Source organism: Falco punctatus (genome assembly GCF_963210335.1).
Source record: "Falco punctatus genome assembly, chromosome: 2".
NCBI lineage: Eukaryota > Metazoa > Chordata > Aves > Falconiformes > Falconidae > Falco > Falco punctatus.
Genome location: NC_137581.1, coordinates 101,687,803 through 101,707,730, shown reverse-complemented (window position 1 = coordinate 101,707,730; position 19,928 = coordinate 101,687,803). Strand labels below are relative to the sequence as shown.

Below are 19,928 nucleotides of genomic sequence, written 5' to 3'. Positions count from 1 at the left end.
GTTCTGTTATCAGGTTTTCCAAGCCAAAGACACAAAAGGAAAACAAAACATGCACTCTAAAAAAGCAGCTTTTTCCCCCTGCCCAAAAAAACATATGTTTTGATCCAGTAACTTAGAAGTCATACATTGCTTATTCTGAACACAGTGAGACTGTAATCATAAGCAGAGCTGGAAAAGGGCCTGCCACCAAGGCAGAAATAAGTTTCTTGCTCTCATGTCATATATATCAGGGTGGTCTGCTGTTGTCAGCTTATGGAATTCAGGTCTTGCTCTGCCATGAAAACCCCAGAGCCCTTCAACAGTGCCTGCTGCGGCTGCACTTGCCCTCTTGCCCATGCTGTAAGGGGCTGTGGGACTGTCCCAGGTGGACAGTGTCAGGAGGGTGACCACCATCTGGCAGAGACATGCTGACATGGCCAGTTCTGTGAGGGGCCAAGGGGTGCAGGCAAAAGCACTTCCCACCCACAGCTGGAAGGAGCTTTTTCCATCATCTCAGCATGGGGCTGCAGCAAATGTGAGCAAAAGTGCATAACTTTTGGGGCAGCACAGGAACTTATTCAAAATAAGTTTTTCTGGCAGATTCTTAGGATTGTTCCCCCCTACAAACTGACCTATTCCCCAGAAGACCTTAATTCTCTTACATTGAAACACAAACAAGGGTCCAATTTAGTAAAAGTTTAGATGATCTCTGTGTGGGAAGTGTTAATTTGTGAAGGCAAGTACTTCATCAGGAGTCTAAGTTAATCAAAAAGTCTCTTCTAAGTTCTGCAAAGGCACATAGGTGCAGCTCAGAGAATTAATATCTTTTCCTTTCCTTTTTCTAACTCCATTTCTAACTCCAAGACAACAACTGGAGCTCAGTGCTCTGAAGACTTGCTTGACTGAATGCTAACCTGGTCCTCACTCCATCACTCCTCCCATGATTGCCAAATGTGAGAACTTTTGTGTTTGATACTTACACTGGAAAGCTGCTGTTTATTTTTCTTTCATGCCCATGTAGTTCTTTTTGCTGAAAAAAAAACCTCAACAGACTATTTGAAGATAAATTCATTAATACATATTTCACCATAAGACACTAGCATAAACATATTGATGCTAAAAACATCTTTCTTTTCTTACACATCTCCGACGGCTTACCCAGCTGTCTTGTGGCCACCTACCTAATTCCGTGAACTGGCAAGTGCTTCTACACTGCTCCTCTGTCAACACTGCATGCTTCTTACACTGACTCCTTTCTGTGGGGAACATGAGAAATTAGTTAATCAGAAAACTAAAAATACACTTGACATCATTGCTCTTCTTCATGTTTTATGAAAAAACCTAGCCAAGCTTCTGTGATTCCTCCCTTTTCCTCTTATTTCCTTTGTAGACTTCAGTGCAGGGCTGCTGTGGTCAGGCTTAAGAAAAAAAAGGCTACATTTTCCTCATGTAACCATTTTATTTGTGCATATCTGTGAAGGAGACATATGATGTAAGAAGTGTTTAGCCATATTTTCAGGAAGTTACTTACAGAGCCCTAGAGCCCATAAGCACAGAAGTAGCCAGGTCAAAGCTAGTGAGATGATTTGATGTTCATGAACATAACAATGGAAGTTAATTCTGCTTCACTGTATTGCTGCCACATCTCTGTACAAGCTATGGGAGGTTAACTATTTGTATATCTTTTCAGTTAATTTCAAAGACATTCTGATAAGCAATCACACTTACATTCTGAAAGTCAATTGCTTAAGAAAAACATGGTACACACATTATAACAATGCAGTATTACCAGACAGTTCTGATAACTGCTTTACAGCAAACCACAGGAGATGCAACATGAGCACACAATCAAATGTGAAAACCTGGAGAAAAGATTAAAGGATAGTGAGAGGAGGGCACTAGAGGCTGGTGAAGTCTCCACCTCCAAAGTGATTTTATATCATCTCCCGACCCCAAGCACATAATTCCTTTCATTAAACCATACCACATTAAGGAAAGTGATAACTGATAGAAACTCATGTAAGAACAAATATCAATTGCAAGAAAAATTGTGCCAAAAAAAGCTCTTCTTCAATTAACGTCATGTCAGAAGAGACCAGACAATTCTAATGAATGAGACATGTTAAGGTAATTTCTACTGAACAGAGCAGAAAACTGAGTTCTGCAAGGCTTTTGTTCTTTCAGCTTTACACCTGGGTCTGCGTTACTCCACAGATAAGTGTAGACAGAAAGACAGTACACCGAAAATAGCACATTTCCATCAACGAAGGTGCTGTCCAGCAAGAATGGTGGAGAGAAGAGTAGCAGCTTCTTAATTGTCAGTGCCTGCATAAGAAGTTGAGAAGTTTCTTCTTTTCATATATGTTATGTCTTGCTAGATTTGGGTTTGTTATAATGAAAAGGAATTAATGCATATAATATTTTTACTTTTTTATCAAACAAAACTGAAAATTGTGTTTCTGGATCGCATCTTGTCCACGCTAAGGTACCAGTCAGAAAGCAGTAGAGCTTCTCATCAATGCAATTATTACTGGAAGCAAGGTTGTTCCTTAAGGGCAAGAGGCAGGATAAAACAGCAGGACTAAACATTTTGGTTTTTCTCAGTCATGATGCAGGGTGGGAATCCTAAAGTTCAGATGCAACCACAGGATACTACAGTTTGAATTTAACACCAATGTTCCTTGGGGTGACCTAGATTACAACTCATATGTCAACAAGGACCTTCTGAATGTATCCTAACATAAATGGTAAGAAAGTTACATCTCAGAGACATAGGAAGTTCATACTAACCTGTTTCTTATGTGTTTTTGAAGACCATATTTAAAGCCTGTTTTAAAAAAAAATCTTATCTTTTCATGACACTTTTAAAGCAATTTGTACTCTTCATGCTGGTATTCAGTTAAAAATCAGCAAACATAACAGACTGAAAATTTTCAAAAATGTATCTGTTTCATTTAAAAAAGAAAAAGCAGGAAAGGAGGGATCAGATTGTGCTGATGTGAAAAGATAACTTTTCACAGGAATTCCTATTGTATTTCAAATCCTATTACTTTTCATACATGTGAAGCTTAACACAAACAATAGTAGCAGTTCACATTTATATATCGCATGAGGTAATGAAGTTGCTGTCTCCAGGCATTTGCAAGATTGCCTTTCTACTTCCTAAGGGAAAATCAAGTCTTGGTATTTAAAAACAGGAGTGTCAGGCAAGCCATGGATCTTTAGAAGATAATACCCAACCACACTGTTATTCCCCGCAGGAGCAGTAATTTCCAGATTACATATTCTGCCTGCTATTGACAGTGCTTTTGCTATAGCAAAATACGAATTAGTAGATTTAAAACATTACTGCAGGAGGGTTTTCACTGACCATTGCTCTTTTCCCGTGCAAGCATTCTTTTCTTGCCATCTTTAATGAGGCCAATATATACCTAAAGACCTGGCATCTATTTTCTAATTCCATGGTTTCAATATAATTGAACTGAATTAGGAAGCTGAACTCCACCAAAAGATTAACTACATAAATAAAATTTTTTCCTAATAAGACAGTATGAGGCAAGACTGCATTTTCCCTTGACACTTGTATTTTTTACTAAAAAGACAATACAAGAAAAATAAAACCGAAACCAAAAAACACAAACAGTATGATTACATAAATGTATGTCTTAAATATACCAAACAGTTATACAAAATGTTGCCATTCCCATTTAATATTTCAGTGTAAATGCCATCTTTAAATAGATTTTACACTCTAGCTGTGCTAAGGATCTTTTAATGACAATTTACCAAATATTTCGTCACAGTACCATTCCTTACAGACATACACTTCCTTATCAGCTCTGATTTTTACTTTATTATACATATTTTTGCAATAATTTTCTATGGTATTTCTCCAAGTAGGTCAGTTCATTACATGGATAAGCCAGACTCTTTTTTTTTCTTGATAGTGCATATTTAACTTACATGGTCAGTGTTTAACATTTCATTTTTAATGTAAAATCAAGGCCTATCTGTTGAGTGACATAATGATTTTGCAATAATTTCAGAAATACACATGCTGTGCTCTCCATGGTTTTGCAGATGACAGCATTTCATTTAAGAGCCAACCTTTTTTTCTTCTCTGAGAGTCAGTTAACAGAAAATGTGGCAGAACTTGTCTCTTTTCTGCCCCAGACTTTTCCAGAAGAAATAGATTTTCCTGTCTTATGTTCATGAGAGAGCTATGCAGGGATGCAGCTCATGGTACTGACCAGAGCATCTCTCTCTTCCACAAACAGGCAGTATTTTGACTTTTGGCTACACCTGGTTAGCATATACTTTTCATATCCATGGTTTTGTTGGTGGTGGTGGTGGTTTGGGGTTTTTTTGGGGGGTTGGTTGTTGTTTGGTGGTTTTTTTCCCCAGAGAAGAAAAGACAGAAATGCATCTTACAAAAGATCCCTTCTTCTTCACAGAACCTTTTATCCCAATGCCAGTTAATTAGAATCGTAGAATCACAGAATCATTTATGCTGGAAAAGACCTTTGAGATCAAGTCCAACTGTTAACCCAGGACTGCCAAGTCCATCAATATAGATCTCACCAGGCTTCTCTCTTCTTACTCTTGCTTCCTTCATAGTCTCCTTCATTTACTAGCTTTTTTATATAACTTGGAGTTTTCATTACCACACTACTCTGAATTGGTTCATACTGGCACCAGTTTTCATGAACCGCCCGTTACTATCTCATCTAGGCACAGTGATTTGTTTTTGGAGTCCCACAGGCCAGAAATGCCTAAGAGTTATTAACTACTGTTTCCAGAGAAGATGAAAAGTGTAATTTTGTTTGCAGCCACCTGCCAACTTCGAATTGTCAAAATCACAACCAGCTTTTGATTTTAAGAGCCCACATTTTAATGATAGCCTATTGCAATCTCTGTTTTCCTTCACAATTATTTAAACACCAATTTTCCACCATTCATTCTTTACTTGGCAGTCTCTCTCCCACTACCTGGCACAGAGAACTCTGGTCTCATCATATAACTTCATTCCATGGGGGCACTCCCAGCTTTATGTTTAATAGATTTATCGGTTTTATTTTGTTTGGTTTTAACTTGTTGCAAGGAAGAAGCATTGTAGAAATGAGACAATATCCTAGAACAATTTAGCAATCCACTCAAGATATGAATGTTACTGAAATAGTAGCACAAATTCTTCTGCACCAAATTTCAGTGGTATCAACAGCAAATCTGAAAATAAAACCAGTGCTTCAAGAAACAGGTGAGCTGCAACATAAGAGTTGCTAACATTTAGTTATCCAACTCTGCAACTTTTATGATGAGAAAACAATCTAGCCTCATTTGATCATCTAAATCAGTCTGGTGGTGTAATGAAGCACCCACTCATTTCAAATTCACTAATTAGATGTTATCTAGTGGTTAACTGGTAGTTCTTGGAGGTTTGATATTTTAATTAATATTCATCCAGGGTGCCTCAAATGCAATTACTTTTATTTACTTTCTTCCCTGGTACTTCAAAGTTTTGGAGAGGGTGTAACTGCATCTTGTCTCTATTGCTGAGGAGAAAGAAGAACTTCATTAAGAAAATCTCACTTACATGACACTGACATACAGAATCTACCTTTTTTTGATGCCATTAAGAATCTGGCATCTTGGATGTATGTGGCTTTTGTAATGCTGGAAAATAGTTATTGGTTGCCCCTCTAATTACAGTCATAAAGTTGTTCCACATTTTCAGCAGTTGATATGATCTTCCTTTTATGTAGCTGGTAGGAACATACACGAGAATAAACTCTAACCACACTGGAAAACGTATACAGAGAGCAGCAGATAAATATAAGTTTGTTTATTGTGAGATGTCTGTGTTTGTTAAAATCACCAAGCGTATGATCAAACCCTGAATTTATAAAGCAAATTAAAAAAATCTCTTGGAGAACATGAAATTCGCCTGAATAACCTATTTGACAAAATTATCTAGTAAGCAATGACCTCAGTATTGAAGGACATACTGTCTACCACAGAAAAATGACAGAAGTAGAATCTAAGTACCAATCTGAAATACTGTCCATGGCTGAGTTTGACAACAGACACTGTTACTTACAGCAGATCTGTTGAACAGTGGCAGCAGTTAATAAAGGTCGTTTGTGTGACTGTCATGCAGAGTCTAAGCCTTACCAGGGAGACACAACTCATCTTTTGCACTGCTGCTATAATTATTTCCTGCTCTTGGGCTTCCAACACAAGCAATTAATTCCAGTATAAGTTTCTGCTAGTCTGACTGTTAGTTGAATCTCATTTATTTTAGACGTGAAGCTTATGGTCTGAGAGCATAGCACAGATTCACACATTTTTATCACGGGATTTGATTCTTTGCAGGGAAATAGTTGTTGTCAGGTAAGCTACACTGCTTTCCCTGTCTGTTTCAGAAGGCCACTGAGTTTTGTCACTTTGAGTATATTCCCTGTATTAACATGATTATTCTTCCCAGCATAAGTTCTTCTGCAGAAACTGTGTTAAAATCATAGTATCCTTCCCCTGACAAAAGCTTAAGCTGGCTACCTGCACTGAAAATGGGCTTCTTTACCTTTTCAGAGAGATACCCCTGCTTTTCTGTGAAAATGTATTAAAAGCATTATTACAAAGTCCAATGGAGTTTGAGAGTCTGTTCCTCCAGTAATGCCTTTATAAAAGACAATGCAGAATTAATATTACACCTATTATTGCCCTGAAAGTTGCAATTTAAGCATGAAATATGAGGAAAACATATTTCCAGGAATTTGTCTTACAGATGTCCCTGTTCTACACAGCCTCAGATAACTCAATGAAAGAGATGGCAAAAAACAGTGCATTGGCTAGATTCATTTTGCCTGAGCATATGCACATCCCTTTGGAATTTCAAAGTCTTTTATCCAGATCTGTTCAAAACATTTCACTAATTCTGAATAAATCTTTCTGCTCTTCTTCATAAAGCTCTAATAACGCAAGATTTGCAACTTACTTTACAGTATTTTATTCCAGTTCATTTCCTTTCAAGGGCCACCTTAATATGTAAGTTGTACAGCAACACATAAGGCTTTAAGTTTTCACTGGGATTTAATTGGGACTAGTGCCCAGACAGCCTAATCGTTTACCTTACTGTTGTAGCCTCTGCAAGTGCACAAAGACATGTCTACTACCACAGCATGTAACTGTACGAGGGTCTCATCCATCTCTATCTTCCCTGTTCATTTTTTCCCCAATCATGCTAAAATGCAGCTTGCAAGCCCTTCTTTCAGTCATCTGGTGCTGTCACCGATACCTTGAAACCAAGAAATACCTGCTGGGGGAACAGGTGAGAGGAGCTTCATGGGGGGGTTTTTTGAGGTCTCACTCACGATGGGCCATAAGTTTCTTCCAGGCTCTGAACTTTATTAAACAGCCTATGAGAGTCCCAGCTCATAAATCACCAGCAGCAATATTGGAATGTTATTGCTGCTTCGTCGTGTCCAGGTGCAGAGTTCCTCAGACGCTCTCCACCCAGTCAGCCTACTGGTAACCGGCATTTGGCCCTCAGAATAGTAGTGGCTGCTTTTTTGAACAGATATTTTCATGTCTGGCAGGGGACTGAGCTGGGTTCTTTTTTTGTCTTGTTTTTCATTGAGGTGCATGGGGAACAGTGTGATCCCGGAGCTGTCATTCAGCCTTAAAATGCGTCTTGAACAGTAAAAAACATGGAAGCAGCAACTTCCCATTCATCATTCACTACCCCGGCTGAATCCTTGTTGGCTGCCTCAGAGCCCCATGATATACAGAGATTCCTACGGAAATGGAAACCTCTGATGACATAGAAAAGTTTTCTGGCACTTGTGCATGGGTGTGACAAGCACCTGGGCCTTCACTGGAGTGCCTTGAAAATGCTTTTAATATGACAATGCTGGCAAAGCCCCTTTTAAATGTCACTGTTTCACTAACTCTGGGGCCTTTTGAGTGTTACTTGCAATATGTTTAACTCAAAGTACAACAGAACAGAAAACTTTCAGACATCTGGAAGGCTGCAGTTCTCCTGCTCACACTTTCCACTGGGCTAACCTAACCCAGGGAAATCTGCCTTGAGGGCTGACTTGCAAAGAAAATAAATTTAAGGCTTTTCTCACTTCTTTATGACACCTAAAACCTTTCTTGTTTTTCTGTGGTCTGTTTGTGGAGGTTTTACAGGGAAGCAGGTATGTCTGCTTTAGAAAATGTTAATATCAACACTGCCACGTAGAAGTATTCTCCAATTATGGTATCATGCCAGAAAAAGTCTACACAAAGAAACTAACCCACAGAGATGTCATTAGTCTATGACACAACTCAGCTACAACCACCATAAACTGTGATATAATTTTTCCAGATCAGTGTTTTCTGCAGACACATCTCACACAAAATCCTGTTTGTTCAAAAGAACAGGTTTCTGTTAAAAGACCTTTTTAGCTTGCCTTTTTAAGAAGCCAAACTTGCCTTATAAGATCAAACACACAGAAAGGATTGGCAAGGGACAATTTATAAATACAGTTGCAGACAAAATAAGGCTTATTGGGTTCCACTAACCCATCAACAGCATGCGTTGTCTAACCACAGTTGTCCCAAAGCATTTGGAAGAAATACAAGTTTCCTGGAGTAAACCATCAGAAGTGGTTCCACACAAATCTCAGGGTAAGAGACATGAGACTCAATCTAAAAATCGTCTGCTACCAGGAGGCTCTATGCATATATGGCTTCTGTTAGCTGTCCTCCTATTTCAGCAAATTCTGTAATAAAGTATTGTTGTGAGACTAATTTTCATGTTGAGTGATTAAGCATTCAACAATGAATTACCTTTGCAATGTAAAATTTCTGAAGAGAACATGTCTTAGAAGCACAATTCAAAGTGATTGTCATTCAAGTGCCACGTACTTTGACAAGAGATGTCTAAAACATTGTGACGAGAAACTCCGACATCTTTCTTAAATCAACAACACTCTATACAGCTCAATGTGATTATGTTGTTTAGAACTGAACATAACTCTTGTGGTATAGAAAAAAAAAGCCACAGCATTCCCATTCTTCTTCAACACACAGTTCAGAAGACCTCGAATTAGAAAACTAGAGTTATGAAGCTGTTCAACTTGTCCTTAAATAAGATTAAGAAGGATTTAGTGCAAATAATAAACATTTTATGTGCAATCAAAGCTATGGTTGCAATTCTCTCAAAAACATAACTATTTTAAATAAAATTGCAGATTTTTCTAATTAAGTTTTTCAGAGCCAAATCCCCTAGAGAGTCTTTTAAGACAACTTTCATGATACAACTGATGATGTCAGAAACCTAGCCTTATGCTTGGTAATTATTTTATCTTAGGGAAAGCTGTAGCCACAAGATAAGAAAAAATCACATATCTGGAAAAGAACAAAAGAACCTTACATGTATACATTTCCTTTATTTTCTTTCTGGAAGCAGTGATGGCTGATAGCATTTTTTTTTTCAGAATTTTTGCAAGGACCTCCAGTGTCTGAAAGTTATTATTTTTAGCTATGCCTTCTAGATTGTTGCCTTCATACTTTCCCTAACTGTCAAAAAGTGAGTCTCTAATTTGTAACCTTCTGTGTGGCTTATCACTTCACACTGAACTCACAGGAGTGGCTGTTCCTAATTTCCTCTGCAATATCTCCCCTTTGATTGCAGCTATGAATGGTTCCAGGAGAAAATGGGATAAACCTGCACCACTCTAAATAAAAATACTCTGTTTATACAAGAAATAAAAAGCCCTGCATATGCAGATACATGTTTTACCCTTACTTCTCTCCTGAATGAAGCACTGCTAATTCACTTGCTAGCCACTCTCTAGGTTTTAAAGACTCCATGCCTCAGACAAGTCCAAAAGAGACCTCAAAATTAAAAGTTTCTTGGTATATTGGTCCTGTCCTGCCTATCTGACTTTGAGGAAGCAGCACCTTGCTCGTAACAGCAACTAGTAGTCATCTAAGCTACTCAATAGGTCTAAATCTGGCCTCTTAGGGAGCATTAATGTGACTAAATTCAGATGTTTTGGACCCTCTTGGCAGTCACCGCAGGTGACTTCAGGCCTTAGGTGTTTCTAAAGCCAGATTCTCCATGTCCTAAGGTAAGGACTTGTTCAGTTCACCTAGTAGGTAAGACTCATTTAGAGACACTGTGTCCCAGAAAAGATCATTTCTTTCATCTTACACTGATGACAGTCCAAGGTGTGCCTCTCCACAGTAGGCATCTGAAGTTGGAGACAAATCTCTCCCCTTCTGCACCCGGAGGTACAGAACACAGCTTGGCTTTCACATATGAATGGAGAAACAAATTGCACAGGAAAAAATCTCAGTACATGTTTGAGGAGAAAATACTGCCTAGGAAATAATGCACATGCAGTGGCCAGATCAGACACCTGTACCATTTACAAATTCAGTGCTTTTCTTCCACTGGAGCACATTCAAGAGGCTGAAGAACAACCTTTGTCCTCTGAGGCTCATTAAATTAATGCTCACACACTAATTTTGTGAGCTAATGATGCAACTTCTACTGCTAATGTGTCTTGCTGAAATGGCTGAATTAGCCACATCATGGGGACAGGTGATATGTCATATGTGTGTTGCATAGCATCATCATGTCATACAAAGCAGTATTATTGCAATCCCCAAAGTTGGAGATGAAGCAGAACAGACATTAGTATTACCCCAGCATGTTAGGGAAATGCTGAAATGTTGAAATGTCACAAAACCCTCAGGTAGCAAAGATACTGTTGTTGGACGTGAACACAGACCTGTGCCTGCATCTAATCCAGCCCTGATGAAATATTTAGCAATGTTCTCTGGATGCTTCTGTCTTGACAGCCTGTTAAATTCAAGCCAGAAATGCAACAGATGTAGCTGAACAAGGGAGTATTGCTGAAGCACAAAAATCAGCATCAGCCAACAAAACAGAACTAGTGATAGCCTGTAGCCAGAGCCGCTAAGAGGAGAAGTATTCCCCTCTGTGGCAATTTTAAGGAGAATTCCAGGAAAGACAGAAACTGGTCATAGGAGAAAGCAGTGAAGCAAGGAAGGAGCTGGCCCAGCTGGGGGGCTGAGTGCATATGGGAAGCTCAGGTTAGTGGGGTCAAAGCATAGGAGGAAGCACTTTGGTGCCGATTCAAGCTCTCCTGCACTTTGTTATCTCCCATATACAGGCACAGCCTCTCTCACTATTAAGGCACGTTATTCTCTGGAGAAAACACACATCATAATTGTCACTGACCCCTGACAAGACATAAAACTCTCTTAATTGCACAAATGGGAGCCAGGCAAAGAAATGCACAGGTGATACATTTTTCTCATAGCACAAGCTCAACGCTGCTAAATCACTCTAATCCCTCTATGTTTAATGCAGGTATCTTTCATAGTATTAGGTAAGGAAATATCCATACTGCATTGCTGAGGTGTGAGTAGAGGAGAGGAAGGTGTGGACAAGTTTACATTGGATTAACCTGTTCACTTATTAGTCACCATGTGCCATGCTCTGAGACCATCTGGAAAAGTCCTGGGCAGCTGATGGCCATGCTTGCCATAACCATACTACTACTATTGGCAAGCAAATCAGTTAAGTCAAAAAATTGGCTAACGTGTCTTTATGATTACAGTCATACCTCTCCCAACTTAGACTCTGGATTCTGCTGAAAAATTAATAACGCTACAGCTTCCATCTGGTTTTGCATGGAAAAATCTGGCAAAGTGCTGCTATATCACAGGAACTACCCCCTTACCCTTATCTGTGTCATTTTAATCTACTGCTTTTTAATTCCATTTGCATTTCTAATAATTCTGATGTCAGTTTGACAGGTATGATATTTTTTTCATTAATGAAAAATACAACATAACATGTCCAAAACCAATAGATCCCATTATTATAATTCGCCCAGTTGTCGGTTTTGTTTGGTACACTTATCTCCCTTTCACTCTGATGTTGGCTGAAGTCAGATGCTGAATATTAATTAACCAAAATGATTGTGGGAGTGCACGTTTTCATGATGTATATAAGGCATGAATGTTACAAGTCAGTTTCCATCCTCTAATAGCTGACACATATTTTGTGCAACTCTGCACTTTTAGAAACATAAAAAAACCCACTGGTTCTAAAAGAGAGACAGAATAGTACCTGAGGTCGATTGCTGAAGATAGACCATTTTGACTTGCTGCAGTCATGATGAGCAAAAGGGCTCAAGACAGTTCTGACCCAAGGAGAGGGCTTTGTCTCTTTCTATTAATTATTTTTATAAAACCATGGTCAGTGATTTGGTCCTCTGTATTATAGGCAGGGTGAGGAGGTGGAGTGCAGGAGGAGGAATTGCTTCAAAGGTTTACCCTTCCAGAACCCAGCACATCTTCAGCTTTGAGAAGAAATGGGTTTGGGGCACAGCATTAAAGGTTCAGAATGTGATTCCAGGAAGTGCAGAATAAATTTCATGGCATCCACTATCCAGCATCATGTAACAGGTGCAAGCACAGGCATCCTGTCACTTCGGACTGTCAGGCTGAGAGGAGCCCTGATCAGACCCCAGGGCAAGGAGAGCCCTGCACTCTCCTCCAACCGTATGCAGGGTTCCAGGCGGCTGCACATCAGAAGTTCACTCCCTCCCAAGCAGACGGTGCAAGCAGGTTGTCCCACACCTGACATGTCCAGCAGACAGGACAGCCAGGTATGCGATGGCCCCGTTCTGGGGGGCAATCTGATCTCTCACAGGATGTCCAGCTGGAGGAGCCAGGCAGGACTGGCTCCCTTTCCAAATGTATGTACCCCAAAGCTATTAGCAAATGCTCAAGCTGAAACTAGTTCTTCCTGAGTGTAGTGTAAATCAAAAGGGGAAGGTCTAAAACAATCTGTAACACACAATTTATGCTTTCACAGTCTTTTATCTTTCTAGTCCCCTAAGGTAATGTAGTAATTGCAGATAATTATTTCAGAGATTATTATCTAATTCATACTGTGAATCTACATGACAGATATTATTCATTTAGCCAACAAACACAGCTATTTTTAATTCCTATCTAGTCTCAGCTCAGTCTTTCAAAAAAATATAGCTCACTACTGATTCCACATTTCTTTGTGCTACTGGCAAGGTACTGGGAAAACTTATGTGAATAAAAGGCCTGTGCTTAGCAAAATTATGAATATACTTTAGTAAATTTGATCTCCAAATCAACATTAAAATTTAATGAATACGTTCACATTGAGGCTTTAGAAGAAAACAAGGATGAAAGTACATTTCACTTCTGACTCCTGAAGGCAAAAATAATGTTACACTTACCTGTGTCTTTTCTGTTTCTGTCCCAGGCATTCAGATCATTTTGGACACTTTCCTCATAATCTGTCTCTTTACTTTTTCTCCAGAAAACATTTAATTTGTGAAAGACATTTTCAACTAGGACTGAAACTGCCTTAAAGAAAATATGTTACAACAGCCATTTTGACTCTAGTTCCCAGCTGATTGAATGGTTTGCCATGCAGAAAGCTTTGGAACAGATGAATTTATTAAATATAAAGAATAATTGAATCCATTTTAACAGCTTTCTAATTATTTATGTGCTAGCTATTTTTGATTACTCAGAAATGTTTACTTAGAACTCTTAAAACATGCTTAAATCTTCTTTTTCTGATTAAAAATTGTTTCATTAGAAAATAGTTCCTTCCTTTCACGGGTATGAAAGCTATCCTCAAGCTTCCCTTTGTATCTCAACTATGAAATGGTGTAAAAATTAAAATAGCCTTATACAATAAGAAAATGCGAATCTTACAGACCTATGAATACACCTATGCATATTATTTCTTTATTATGGTATAATTTTTAATTATCTATATTAGTAGTTCCCAGATATGTAAGCAATAAAAACAATGCAATCAATCTATTTACTCTTCCATAGTTTTCAAACTTATTTATGATCAACAGTGAATGTTCTTTCCCAGACTGAAAGATCTCTCAGAGTCCTAACTGCAAAATAATAAATAATGCATGAAGTACACGTAAGATTTGGTATTGAATGTGAAAGTGCATTTCCTCCAGAATTACACTGTTGCCAATACTTGTACTTTGCATGTCCTCATGGTCTTATTCAGCCTTCAACTACCCAAAGTCTGGGATTTGACATTCAGATTTAGCTAGATTCGCAGCTATATATGGCAGAAATGGCAACACAATACTGCCACCACAGTAGTGAAACTAAGATATGAAAATCGTTGCTGGGTTTCTGTGTTTCTATCCATGTACCAACCCAACAGTAGAAACAAGCAAAAATTAATAAATGCAATATTTTTTATTTCTTTCATACTTTCCTGCTTAAATTTAAAAGTGGACTTCACTGCAAGACAAGGCTTGGAATGCTGCCATACCTTTACGAAGTGAAAAACCAGTATTAGTAAAAAGAACATTTATAAAGCAAAAGTCTGACAGAAATGCCTGTTCTCCTCATTTACAATATGCCAGATAATTTGGAATGACAGTTGTTTTTAAACACAATTATTTTTCATTGCTTAGGCTGCTTATTCACTTTTCCCCCAATCACTCAGTGAAGAGAATATTATTTGGATTTATAGCGGTCACTTTTGTATCTGGTTATAGGACTTGATCTCAAACTCACGAAATTCAGGTAGGAAGACTCCCAGTGGCTTCAGTAACTTCTGATTATGCCCTGCTTAGGTCACTGACCCTTGCAGGTTCCCAAATACAAATACATGGAAATTCCTTGGGAAGTGGGGTTGCATGTTGAAACACAACAGTCTGCATGGTGAGCCGGTCAAACATTTGCTGCAGAAAGAGCTGGGATACCATCATTGCTTCTTATCTTTTTTATTTTGAAAATTCATTGGGAAGGCAGCTCTGTATTCTCCCAACACAGGAATTACTTTTGGAGGACAGAAAAAACTCTTATGTGCATCTTTGTAACACAAGTCGTCTCTAACACCTTTATAAGGTAACAAGATGGATAAACCCCACATATTACTTTTAAGTCATGTTACAGGCTTTGTGGTTCAGTTTTTCATCCTGTTTTTTTTCTTATTTGGATATTAACCTTTACTGAGAACTGAATGAAATCAGCATTTTGATTTTAATGAGGAAGATCCCTGAAGCAACTGGAAGGCAATTTGCAATGACAATTTTTTTGCAGCATTGATGTGTATTTGGGAATACTATTAGAAACACTTATTACTATTTACACATTTTATCAATTAATAAATCAAGCGTTTAGTGAAGAGGTACATAAGCTATGAACTGGAAAAGCCACCTCAGTCTCTGCTTTCTTTATAGCATAAGTAGCACAACAGTGGAGTGGACAGGCTTTACACACTGAGCAGAACAAGGTGCTTTGCTGTCACAGTTTCCCAAATAGAAAACAAAGCTTCAGTCTGGGTGGATTAAAAATTCAATACACTCTGCTCAGATGTTGTGGTTCACTGAAATTAACAGTTTCCTGGCTTCCCACTCTACCGAACTCGTATTTCTGACACACACAAACATGCATGAGCCCACCCTTCTTTCCGATCTCATCTATTTACCACAGTCAGCAAAATCCTACCCAAATAAGTGGCTTGTCGGCATATTGCCAGTTCCTTGAGGGCTGTATCTTGCTTGTGCAAATGAAAGCCCTGTCATCTGAAGTAAGGGGCTACAGCCCAAAAGGCTGCAAGTTTCAGCAGGCAAGCTTCCATCTTGGGAATCTGCAAGATAGATGTTTGTTTTACTGTAGCTATTCCACTCAGGTTTCTAATGGCCTTACATTCTGCAGGAACACAATTCATGTTGCTCCATTGGTTTATTTTTCTCTTTTTCTGTGTTTCCCAGTCAATGCAAGTGTGTACTGACCTTAGTATTTGAAGCGAGTGGGATCTCTTGCTGTAATTGTTGCTAACTTGACATCCAAAGCTCAGAAAGCCAGTGCAATGGCACCGGCAACTTCACAGGAAAGCCATTTTCTTCAGAACAGGCTGTCTCATTGATTTTGCAATCAGATGAAACAGAGACTCTCGCCAAGGACTTCCCAGAGTCCGTGTTACTTTCTCAGTTAGGCAGCCATTCCAAGGCACGCACTCTGGTCTCCCCTCCAGCCATGGGGGGTGGGGGGGGTGGGGGGGGTGGGGGTGATAGCATCTATCTGAGGAGGGGGTGTCAGTGCTGCAAGGAAAGCACGCCTTTTTTCTCTCTCCATCACTGAGGAAGGCTAGACAAGATGCCTGACTTCCACACACGAGACAAGGCAAAGGAAGCCTAACGGCTCCTCTGTTCGCTCCCAGGGGCCACCAAAATGCATTCCGTGCACGATAGCTGAATCCCTGTGCTCAGTGCTGGCACACTCAGGGTGACATGCTGCCAGGTGCCACTGTTCAAACATACTGAGCCACTCAAGCAAGAAGACATGTCAGGGAAAGCCTGATAAAGGAAGAGATAAAGGTTTTGCATGAGGGGAGCGGAGTGGAGCAAGCTCACACAGGAGCTCAGGAGCAGGTCACTACATGGGTTGCTACCACGCGGGCTCCCTGAGCAGTTCACACAACTCAGGCAGTGGGTGCAGCACCCAACACGTCTCACGGGAAGAAGGAAAAGCAAAGAGAACGATGGCCAGGAGGGAGCTGCAGGAACACAAGCCAGAGACTGACACTTCCAGGGTGTTGTCTGGGATGTTGCAATGGCTGAACACAAGTGACTGAGTTCAAAGGGCAGCTGGAGCAGAAAGTGGGAATGAGAGCAGCCACCTGTGGTCTGTGGGTCCAGATCATTGTTCCTGCTGAGGCAGGAATATGCTGTGCCCTGTGTGTGTCTGACATGGTCTAATACACCAGGAGACATCTTAAGCAAAGGCTGAGCTTGAGTAACACCAGGAAAATAGCAACTCCAGGCCAGAGAAGTACAGGAAAGCAATATGAATCAGCTATCCTTGGACTTCAGGACACCAAAAATACCCTAGGTCTGAATCATACCATTGGGACTAACGCCATTAATTAGAAAAGACATAACACCTGCTTTTAATGATACAGGCTTTTAGACTAGTCCTCAGGGGAGGAAGCTTCCCCTGAAATCTCCTGGAATGTACTTGAAGATGATCTGATTCTTGTCAGGATAAGAGCAAATCTGCACTAGGGGAGCCAGGGTGCCCAGCAGCTCTGGCGAGCTGTCCCTCTGCTCGGCTCCAGTGGCAGAAGTATGGCCTCTTAGATATCACACCAACATCAACCCATCCCAGGCTTTCCCAACTTGTGCTAGTGCACCAGCAGGGACGCTACATGTGAACATACAGTTGAAGCAAGACAACAGGATATTTCTGCAACACACTGTCCTCAGTTTTATCCCAGGCTGGAACACATCCTCTGCTAGAAAAGTACAAAAAATAAATTAATCTCTGCTTAATGCAAACTTTAAAGTGATCTGGAAAAGGGTGCAGCTCTTCAGCGTCCTACACTGCACTTTGAGGGAGGAGCAGAGGCTGAGCAGAAGGCACCAGTAACACATTTATTCACACGTGCCTTAAAATTACTTGCAGTTGTCTTTTACCAAATCTATAAAGAATTCTTTTGATGAAGCATCAGTTTAGATTAAGAAACATGGAATCCTATCTTGTTTGCATGTATCACGTAAATCATAGCCTTAAAATACACAAGAGTGTGAGTGTGCTACTGTCCCACAAATCTCTAGAAATTTGTTCCTTGCTCAAAAAACTATAGAGTAACTCCATAGATGTCCACTAGACAATTAAGCAAAATGAATTTACTTATTAAGAGTGAATGTGTAAGGTTAATAACTGATTATGGTTACATGTTGACAGTAGAATTTTATTTTAAGGGGTTTTTTTCTAATACACTATTTGATCAGCACCAATAACTGATTGCAAATCACATTTCTGGGAAAATAATCAACTTTTTATTGCATTTATTTAATTTTGTCCACAGCTGGATGGGATATTGACACATTTTCTTTGGTATATATATCTTCTTTTTCAAGAAAGAAATTATTTAAAGGGAAATTTTTATTTGCCTTTTATTTTTTATTTTGTCAGTTATATATCTTTGTAGCTTGGAACAGGTTTGACAGTAGATCTTTGACTTTCATTTTCCAAAAAACTGTTCAGCTTTTATTCTTGTGGAAAAAACAATTCAGTTAAGCTTTTATACGGGCAATTTTTTTTCCTCCAAACAACATAGAGGCAAGCATGTAAGGACATGTTGGGGGTGCACTGACAAGAAATATAAACATGTTCTTTTCCCATCAGTGACATAAAGAATTCTTGCTGGTTTATATTTGTTTCCCACTTCATGTTAACTTTGGTTATCAGTGTACAGGCTCTTAAATGACTTCATTCTTCAGTTCATAATTTACTCACTGGAATTTGCAAGTAGCAGTAAATTGGCATGAAAAATTTGAAATAACATCCACATATGTTCTATGTCTCTTCATATGAGTTCGACAGCATTCATACATGTGGTATTTGTAAAAGATAAATTTTACCTAATGTTTTGTTTTAATTAACTTCTTGAATATCTCTTATGGTTTATAGGATGTTGCTCTCTGGAAAGCATGCACAAAGAAGTAGCAATGAAATTACAGAAGAGTGTATAAAAGAAAGAAATCTGGGTTTAGTATTCATTAAAACAAACATTTCTTATGGTTCATTTTCTTTTCCTACACTACACTTCATAAATGTTCCTAGGCCAAGATTTTAACACTGAGAAACTCAAGGTTATTTTGAAACTTGCATTTATGCTTCCAGGTAAGTAGCTTTGTTGAGTCACAGTTTGTGCTTAATAGTTTTTGAAGTTAATTCACTTTCTAGGTTATGCTGGCATGGACTGAAAGACTTTAAACTTATGCTGCCATTTTTCTCCAGACCTGTATATTCCGTAGGTCAGAGAACATCCCTCAGTTCCCCATACAAGACAGTGCTTACTGGCATTATTTCAAAAAGTCCTCCACAAAATCAAAACAATCCAAAACAAGAATTCTGGTTACATTTTCAACCATTAACTGCATAAGTTACTATAAACAGCATACATTAGGCTGACTTTGCTTGACTTGTATTTATAAAGCAGTGTCCTGTCCCGTCCCGTCCTGTCCCATCCCCCACCTCCTTTTATATAAAACAAAAAGAACACATATGTGAAGGAAGCTCAGCAGTCTAAAAGATCAGAAAATCTCTTCTAGGAATAAGGATCTGGAACTTTCTGAAACATCCTCAGGCTTTCCCAGCAAGGCAGACATCTCATCAAAAACAAAAAGTCTGAAAACCATGTTGGCTTCTAAGAGTTTTAATAGAGAAGTTCATCTTTTCCCCTCAAGTTTGCTGCTTCCCATGCTCAGCATCATGTTCCCTTTTCTACCTACATCCATGAACCAAGGTGATGCCTTTAAAACCTATGAAACCTATATATAAACGGTATGTTACATGTATTATAAAAACATTCCATTATGAGGAAGACAGATTTTTTAAATGGTTGAAGATTTAGAAAGTATTTTCTCTCTAAGTTCTTTTTACTGTTAATGAACAGAGGGAGATTTTTCACAGCACTGTACTCTCCTGTGTCACCTCTCTTTTCAAAGAAGCTTCTCTTTCTCCTCTAACTGTGGCCTCCCTTTTCCTCCTTAATACTGAAACGTTGAAATATTTCCTTTCGTTTCCATTTTAGAATAGAAATAAACTGCGAAACATCTAAATTCCTCACAAAACTGGAACCATTGTTTTGGGACATTCCCAGGAGTTCAGATGTTTATAAGTATCTTATCCAGTGGTTCCAGATGTCTTGACCTTGGGCTAGAAACCACAGAAACACACATCTTCCCATCTGTTCTTTCAGTTCTCATTCTTCTGTTTGCATTCAGGTAAATATAAGTTTGCAAAAGGTAAATATAAGACTGATTTCAAGTAAGAGGTGGCTCTTTTTTTTGTTTTTCTCCCCCTCCGCCCCCCCCCCC

General features: G+C 39.1%; 1 long non-coding RNA gene across 2 annotated transcripts in view; it reads right to left on the bottom strand.

The window, feature by feature from the left end:
• The window catches only part of LOC308059358, a 186,677-nt gene extending 166,749 nt beyond the window's left edge, over window positions 1–19,928 (bottom strand). For both annotated transcript variants that reach the window (XR_013926214.1, XR_013926215.1), the window contains exon 1: window positions 1–19,928. This exon is cut by the window's left edge. This is a non-coding gene — a long non-coding RNA (uncharacterized lncRNA).